The sequence below is a fragment of the Saccostrea cucullata genome, unplaced genomic scaffold (assembly GCF_032062105.1).
Source record: "Saccostrea cucullata isolate Sc308-1 unplaced genomic scaffold, CSIRO_AGI_Scuc_v1 ctg8, whole genome shotgun sequence".
NCBI classification, from domain to species: domain Eukaryota; kingdom Metazoa; phylum Mollusca; class Bivalvia; order Ostreida; family Ostreidae; genus Saccostrea; species Saccostrea cuccullata.
The window spans coordinates 243,041-253,075 of record NW_026940997.1 but is presented as its reverse complement, the minus strand read 5'-3'; positions in this window follow the sequence as shown (position 1 = coordinate 253,075).

Below are 10,035 nucleotides of genomic sequence, written 5' to 3'. Positions count from 1 at the left end.
TTGTCAAGCAATTTCTGGGATTGGATTTTTTTTTTGACTGGGGTGGACCCCCCCCCCCCCCCCCTTGGAAAAAAAAATTCTGGATCTGCGCCTGCAGTGAATGGTTATGCTCGGACCCCCACTCCATTCCTCTATAACTGTATGTATAACTCTATTCTGTACCTGCATTTATATCGGTCTTCATTTTATATAAATCTTGATTCATCAAAACTTCTCAAAAAGTCGGTCCCAGTGAGCAGTACACGCTTGTTTCCATGTAACATGAATGCGTCGACAGAAAATAAAATTTACATGAACGTAAAGACATTTTTTAGTGTCAATGTTATCATGCACCTTTATTACATTGGAGGGGTGAGGATATTCAGAATTCTTTACTTCTTAGTTTTAAAATGCAGTCACCACCCACATCCACTTTCCGTTGCAGTAACATCGAACCACTCCATGGTATTGCATTCATTTTTTCTGTTGAAAAAACATGTACAAATGTCTGTCTCCAATCCGACTTATGCTTGTCAAAGTTTTTGGTATTTTTTTTATTTTTACTTGCTATGCCCTCCCCCTTTACATACATACTTTTAAAATTGCTTAGTGCCTGATTATTGTCCCCCGCTTTCTCATTCGTCTGTCCGTCTGTCATAAAAACTTTAACCTTGCCCATAACTTTTGATTTAGTAGAGCTATGACTTTCATATTTCACATGTGTATTCCTTGTGACAAGACCTTTCTTTGGGCACCACCAAATTTGACCTTGACCTTGGAGTTTGACCCACTTTTACACAAAAATTCCAAACTTTTACTTTGGCTATAAGTTCCGATTGGTAGATATTAGGACTTTCATATTACACATATATCTTTTTTGTGACAAGGACTTTTATTGGATACCAAGAACTTTGACCTTGACCTTGGAGATTTACCTACTTATGAAAAAACCTTAACCTTGACCATAACTTTTGAACGGTAAGGGCTAGGGCTTTCATACTTCATATATTTAATTCTCGTGAGAGGACCTTTCATTGGATACCAAGAACTTTGACCTGGAATTTAACCTTCTTTTAAAAAACTTTGACCTTGGCCACAACTTTTGAACAGTAGATACTAGGACTTTCATTTTTCACATATGTATTCTTGTGGCAAGTCCTTCCATTTGATATCAACAACTTTGACCTTTTGACCTTAACCTTGGAGATTTTTGTAATTATTAAAAACCTTTAACCTTGACCATAACTTTTGATCATTAAGGGCCAGGGCTTTCATACTTCACATATGTAATCCTTGTGAGAAGACTTTTCGTTGGATACCAAGAACTTTAACCCTTTGACCTTGACCTTGGATTTCAGTGATTTTTTCTTAATAAATGACATATGATAGAGTGTTCATATTACACACAATATGTCATAAAAATGACATCTCACCCACAGAGACACTGAAAGCGGGGGACCACAATTCCTTGAATTTGCTTGTTGCTCTAAAAACCTCTGAGTCAGTGTTTCAAAAAAATTTTTTTTAAAAAATAGTTAGAGCTTATTGTAATTAAAAGTAATACAGTACAATCAATCAAACTTCATAAAAAGGGGGACAGCACAAATTTGCTCATGTCAACATTGTCCACAACTAAAAGAAGGTGAGGGGTTTTTCTGTACATGTACTTTTGTATTTTGTCCACATTCAATTTGATTCAGTAAAGAGCAGAAATTTATCTCAAGTTGAATCTTCATGACATTTCAAAGTAAAATACATAATCTCTGTATGGGAGCAAAGGTATGATGGACTTGTATAATACTAATGATAAACATTTAAAAACAAATACACACTTAGGGTGCTTTTTCTGGATTTCAGGTATCAAACTTGATATGATTGATACATAAATATAACAGCACAATGAAACACTGATGTGATCATTTTATCAGTTGCCTCTACATGTATTCAAATTAAAAGAAAAAATATGTTGAATAACATTTACTTCTACTTAAAAATATGTATGTGTAAAACAATGATACATGTGAAACAACAGGCCCATGGGCCACATCGCTCACCTGAGTAACTTGGGTGATGCAACTCTTTACCAGATTTCCCCTCTTGCTATACCTATCGTGTAGTGCTGGGTATCGCGACGGAAAAATCGTATCGCGATATATTGCAATATTATATTTTGTATTGCAATATATCACGATATAAATATTAAATAATTTTTTGCTTTTCGTGAAGGTTTAATGAAAACACAAACTCAAATTACATGTATTCTCGAGTTGATATTTCAATTGCCTGATCGCGTTATGTCGACGCAAGCGGCAAGATACGTTTTTTTGTTGGCACAACTTGTTGAATTCAATTAATTGTACTCAGATTCAGCTTTAACACAAAGAGGTTTAATATAACAGTTGTCGTCGTTTCGTTTTTGAAAGAGACATGTCTCTGGTTTCTGAGCACACTTCACGTCGCTTGCCGCCATATTTTACCTTGAAAAGGGCAAATAACTCTTTTTGTAACAATTTATAGCATATCGAACCTGAACCGGTATTCACAAAAAAATACCGCGGTACGTATTGTGAAGAACGAAATCGGGATACACCGGTTAACCGGTAATATCACACAGCACTACTATCGTGCCCCCTATCCCCTTCCCTTTCATGATTTTAATACTTTAGAATCTACACTACACCATGCAGGATGCTTCCACATAAGTTTCAGCTTTCCTAGCACAGTAGTTTTTGAAAAGAAGATTCTTAAAAGATTTTTTCCTAAATATATCTGTGTAAAAATTGGATTCCCTATTGTGGCCCCGCCCTGACCCGGGGGTCATGATTTTAACAATTTAATATCTACTCTACCAACGGATGATTCCACTTAAGTTTCAGCTTTCCTGGCCCAGTGGTTCTTGAGAAGAAGATTTTTAAAGATTTGTTATATATATTTCTATGTGAAACTTGAATTCCTATTGTGGCCCGTTCTACCCCTGGGGGTCAAGATTTTATCAATTTAATATCTACACCACCCAAGGATGCTTCCACATAAGTTTCAGCTTTCCTGGCCCAGTGGTTTTTGAGAAGAAGATTTTTTGATTACCCCACCATATTTTTGTCTTTTCTTGATTATCTACCCTTGTAAGGGGACTTGGCCCTTCATTTTAACAATTTAAACTACTCTTTACCAAATGATGCTTTGTACTAAGTTTGTTTAAATTGGCCCATTGGTTCTTGAGAAGAAGTCAAAAATGTGAAAAGTTTACAGACGGATGGATGACGGACAAAATATGATCAAAAAAGCTCACTTGAGCCATCGGCTCAGGTAGGTGAGCTAAAAATCATCCCAGTTAAACAAGAGTGACTTCTTTTGGGAGCTGTTTTGTCCCTGAAGATCATATCCACTGTTTTTCTCTTTGAAGACCATATCCACTTTGATGGTTGGGTGTTGAGTGATTGAAACAGTGAGGTAGACATTCATACATTTCTGTTTAGGTAGAAAGGTCCTTAAAAAAACAGTCTGAAAAAAAAGAATTGTGATAAATGCATACTTCTCACACAGTCTATTTACTTTTACATACATATAAAAAAAAATTTAGTCATTTATGCATCTAAATTTATGAATAATTTAATTTCAGTTGTAACATGTCATTTGATTGGATAAACGATTTTATCCATTTTGTATAACATAACTTGCCTACGTCACAATGACTTACGTCAACAAACGTATTAATCAGCTTGACGTTAACTTTTAAAATATGTGATATTTGAAGCCTTTTTCCAAAGGAAAAAATGGAAAAATTGTCTCATTGTCTACATTGAAATTAAGTTATAAGGAATGAAGCTTATTTCAACTTATGTTATCCGATATAACCGCTTCGCGGTTTATATAGCGTAAACTGCCCCAAGTTATGTTATATCGGATAACATAAGTTGAAATAAGCTTCATTCCTTAAATAACAGATAAATGTAAGGCATTCCAACAAATTAGACAATAACACAATGTCATGCACGTATAGTTGCATGGTTACTAAACTGCATCATGATATTATGATATCAGAAAACAAGACGTTTGCAAAACATTGATGCCCTGCATGGCAGCTTATGGCAAAGATTAAGTTTTTCAAATGCAAGTCAAAATCCAAAGGTCAAGGTCAAATTTGGTTGTACCCGCAGAAAGGTCTTTACATATGTGAAATTTGAAAGCGGTTCAAGTGTATCATGACATAACACAATTAACATCTAGCCATACTGTTACAATCATTTATAGTCTGCATAAATTTGTCTTTCCTCTCTAAAGAGAAAAAACACTGTTTATAAATATCATGCACTTCCTGATCTGTTCTAAATTTGTTACTGTTTTGTCAAATTGTGCATTGAAGGAAATTATATGGCATGCCAAATTCACAAAAATGAGATAATCATAGTTTCACAATCGATAAACTAGGTTTATCGGTTGTAAACTATAGTTTACAGATTGTAAACTATAGTTAACAAAGTTAATCTATATTTTACATCTGTAAACCATAGTTAATGCGATAATCTATGTTTTACAACCGTAAACTATACTTAACACCGAAAACAATCATTTGTGATTGCAAAACATAGATTATCTGATAAATATAGTTTCACGATTTGTGAAACTATGATTAACAACTCTTAACTATAGTTTACGATTGTAAACTATAGTTTACAAATGTGAATCTATGTTTATCAACAAAATCTATTGTTAACGCTTTATTACAGACAGATAAACTTGGATTATCATTCGTAAACTATAGTTAACAACAGTTAAATATAGTTTTACAGATGATAACTATAATTAACGAATCGTTTACTATACTTAACGAATCGTTAACTATAGTAAACGATTTGTAAACTATAGTTTACAGTCGATAAACCTAGTTTATCAATTGTGAAACTTGGTTTATCTCATTTTTGTGAATTTGGCTTGCCATAAAATTATGATATTTGAATTTTTTACCTTCAATGTGATAATCAGGCAGGATCTGTCACAGTGGTCAGAAAGCTGGATCAATAAAGCACCACACTGTCACAGTCCTATATTTCAGGTATTAAGCCTTGGTGTCAGACATTGTACTCATATCCTGGTATTGTCCTTATTGTTTTCTCCCTTTCCTGTTAAAATCAAACTTTTATTTACTTCTCTATTATAGTAGTATTCTTCATTTTCACTTCCTCAGTAGAAAATATTTGGATTTTCAAAATTTGTAGCTTGTATAGATACATGTACATAGGATCTGCATGTACACAATGTTGTACATGTAAGATATGGTCTACTTGTATAACCTAGTTGAATAATAACAACGATTTTCTATAATTTTAAGACTTTATATGCAAGAATGAGATCATTAATTTTGTAGAATTCATTATTATGATGTGTTCTAACTCTTCTGTCCTATGCTAATTAAAGGGGAGAACTCAGGGTCTAAATGGTTATCATAACAATGGAAACGTGTTACTCATTTACAGAAATTGTCTCATCTTATACAGTATTTAAACTTTACCATTTACCACATCAATGTTTCCTCAGCACTGCCATCACAGAAAGTCAGAAATTAAATTCCAGCTTTCATTGAGCTCAGTCTCGAATTACAAAGCTCTTTGTTTTCTCTAATTTTCTCATTATTATTGATGCCTTTCGCACAACCATGAAATATACCATGTCGTTTGCATCCACAGTCTCGTATTTCTTCTAAATTCATTCAGAATGTGTTGTATTACAGCCATGAGACACAAAACTTCTCTCCGTTTCCAATGACGCATGGACGCCGCCATTGCAACTTGGTGTAAACTACGCTTGAAAAAATAATCCGGATTTATTCGGATTGAAAACAATAAACCGTTACTTGCCGCTCTGAAAAATAAATAGAACGATTTTTATTTTCCTTTATTTTAATCCATAAACTTATATACAACATTCAGTTTGAATTTTTGGAAAACCGAATTACTCGCGCAAGCCAATTTTCCAAATTTTGGAAAAAGTTTGGAAAGCCTGTGGCAGTGGCGTTATTCGTAGGGAAAGTAGTCCCGGAGAATCGACACTGTATGGAGCAAGCTCCAAACAGCTCAGTATTACGTTACGCTACAACTCCATATCATCGCTGCCACAGGCCTTTTGATATGACCTCGTTCAACCGTGGTTGACTGCGTGACGTCACAGTTAAATAAGGCGCGGTAAAATTTAGAGAATGCTAGATCTAAAAATTGCATATGATAATGCGAGTAAAATTCTGTTTATACATGAAAATACACACAAGCAGTAGCGATCCCCTGTTTTAATATCAATTTTTTTAAATTAAATATTTAATTTATCATGTTTAATAATTATCATGGTTTATACACCATTTGCACGCGAGATGATTAATATGTCTAAAAAAAAATACTTGAGTTATATATGTGCTAAGTACAAAATTCAATCAAATGCATTTAGTATTTTAGTTCAGACAAAAAAAGTTAACATACAAGCTTTATGCAAACAGCCTGTTTATTTACTGATTTATTGAATCGGTAAATAAAATTCAAAATTACACATTGCATTGACGCCGATTATAATATAGAACATAGAAATTTGTAAAGAATTATTATACACGATGATTAAACTGCTTAAGAATATTTTTTTATCGTTTTATCTTTCTTTCCTAGCTTTTCTCCACTTTTTAAAAAAATCTAATAACATTAATAAAGACGATTGTTTTTCATGCGCCCGATTTTAGAATTATCAACGAAATAATTGAGGAAGTAAACAAATATTAAATACATGTATCAGAATTCAATTTGCATTTTCAGCATCGATATTATAAACAGGAACGTAATATCGCTATAAAATATGAGCGGGCAGCCAGATTTTTTTTACAATACACCCCCCATAAAGAGAGAGAGAGAGAGAGAGAGAGAGAGAGAGAGAGTAGCTAAAAAATGACTACAAACATAATACCATTTTTGTTGGTTCAAACATTTCACACAAACAAATTTCGTTAATATAACCATGCCAATTTGAATGTATGAATACATGTATATTTCAAGATACAAGGGGTGTCCTTTCAGTGAACAATTTCAAAAGTAAATGGTGGTTATGTTCGGATCCCCCCCCCCCCCCAAACTCTCCCTTCCTCTACGAGTACTCAGTAATTGATTAAAATTCTGTTCCTGCATATCGGTCGTCATTTTATATAAATCTTGATTTATCTAAACTTCTCAAAAAGTCGGTCCCAGTGAGCAGTAAACGCTATTTCCATGTAGCATGCATTGCGTTGACAGAAAATAAAATATGCAACGTACGGACCAGTGGCGGATCCAAAAATTTCGTAAAGGGGGGGGGGGTGCAGTATAAGGCAGAGGAGGTCTGGTGGCTGTACTGAAGCCCCATGTGGGTCTAATACATGGTCCTTTAGAGGGACTGACAAGTCTTTATAAATAAAAGATGCTTTTCCTTGATTTTAGGATAATGGAAATATAAATTTTATGTAGAAAAAATTCAAACGGCAAACAGTGGGGGGGGGGGGGGGGTGCGCCGGTATTGGATCCGCCTTTGCGAACATTTATTTTAGTGCCTCTATCGTTTTTAGAAAATCTTTCTCTGATTGGATAAAATGATATTTCATTTATTTCATTGACTTATCATGCACCTTAATTACATTGGAGGGGGTGAGGATATTCAGAATTCTTTACTACTTAGTTTTAAAATACAGTCACCATCCTCATCCACTTTCTGTTGCAGTAGCAGAATCACTCCATGTTATTGTATTCATTTTTTCTGATGAAAATACATGTACAATGTTTGTCTCCAATCAGACTTATGCTTGTCAAAGTTTTTGGTACTTTTTTTATTTTTACTTGCTTTGCCCTCCCCCTTTACACACATACTTTTAAAATTGCTTGATGACTGATTATTGTTCTAAAAACCTCAGTGTTTCAAGTAATTTTGAAAAAAATAATTAAGGCTTATTGTAATTAAAAGTAATACGATACAATGAATTTAACTCAATATAAAAGGGGGCCATACAAATTTGCTCATGTCAACATTGTCCACAACTAAAAGAAGGTGAGGGTTTTTTCTGTATCTTTGTATTTTTTCCACATTCAATTTGATTCAGTAAAGAGCAGAAATTTATCTCAAGTTGAATCTTCATGACATTTCAAAGTAAAATACATAATCTCTGTATGGAAGCAAAAGTATGATGGACTTGTATGATACTTATGAACAGCATTGCAAAATAAATACACATTTAGGGTGTTTTTCCAGGATTTCCAGTATCAAACTTGTTATGATTGATAATATCATACATAAATATAACAACACAATGAAACTCTGATGTGATCATTTTATCAGTTGCCTCTACATGTATTCAAATTAAAAGAAAAAAATATGTTGAATAACATTTACTTCTACTTAAAAATATGTATGTGTAAAACAATGATACATGTGAAAAAAATTATCCCAGTTAAACAAGAGTGACTTCTATTGGGGGCTCATTTTTGTCTCTGTCTCTGAAGATCACATCCACTGTTTTTGTCTTTGAAGACCATATCCACTTTGATGGTAGGGTGTTGAGTGATTGAAACAGTGATGTTGACATTCATACAATTCTGTTTAGGTAGAAAGGTCCTTCAAAAATCAGTCTGAAAAAACAAATTAATTGTGATAAATGCATACTTCTCACACTGTCTATTTACTTATACACACAGATAAAAAACATTATTTATGCATCTAAATTTATGAATAACAGATACATGTAAATGTAAGGCATTCCAACAAATAAGATAATAAACACAATGTCATGCACATGTAGTTGCATGGTTACAAAACTACATCATTATATTATGAATGATATCAGAAGACAAGACATTTACAAAACATTGATGCCCTGCATGGCAGCTTATCGCAAAGATTGAAGTTTTTCAAATGGAAGTCAAATTCAAAAGGTCAAGGTTAAATTTGGTTGTACCCGCAGAAAGGTCTTTACATAAGGAATACAATTGTGAAATATGAAAGCAATAGACCCACACATCCAAATGTGAGCTGCGTTATACTTATAGATTAATATTTTGTGGACAAACAGGCAGACAGACAGAGAGACCAACAGATGGACAAACAGGGCAAAAAATATATACTCCCAAATCTAAGAATATTGGGGGAATAACAAGTCATTTGAATACAATACATTATGATGTAACATTTTCCTGATTTACTAAAGCTTACTTTCTATTAAAAAAAAAATTAAAACTGTGGTTAGTGTAGGAATATTGCAATGTATGCCATTTCTTTTTAGTCTTTTAACCTAGTTAAAGACTTTTCACTTTATTTACTTTTGTTGTATTTATTGTAATGTACAGATTCAGAACTGTTACATCATTATTTGTGAACTGATAGAATAAACCTCATTTTAGATTTTTTTTTATCTTAGAAAATGAGATTCAGAATTTCATATATCAGAACAAAGACAAATTTATTTTAAAAATTTGAATTGTGACATTTTGCATAGGCGTTGGAACTGGAGGGGGTCCCCCTTTTTTTTTGCAAAAATAGACATTTAAAACATGTAGGCATTGAAAATTGGGATTTAACTTTTTTTCTTGGTTTAGCCCCCCCCCCCTTTCAATTTGCTTCTATGTTTTGAAATGAATCATGATACAGTTCAAGTGTATCATGACATAACACAATTAACATTTAGCCATACTGTTGTTTATAAATATCATGCACTTCCTAACAGATCTGTCCTTAGGCAAAAAAAAAAATTAATTTCTTGGTTCTCATGCCCTCCCTCATCTCTTCCAAGGGTGCCTCATTGACCCTTTTTATTGCTAAACCAATAAAATAAAAACACTTAATCACCTCCCTCATTATTTTTTGAGATTTTGTACAATGTACCGGTATATATATAGGTAGATTTAGCTATATAGCTAAATATAGTGATTTTTCTGGACCTGTAAATTGGGAGAGCTCATGTATGGCACGCCAAATTCACAAAAATGAGATAATCATAGTTTCACAACCGATAAACTTGGTTTATCACTTGTAAACTATAGTTTACGGACTGCAAACTATAGTTAA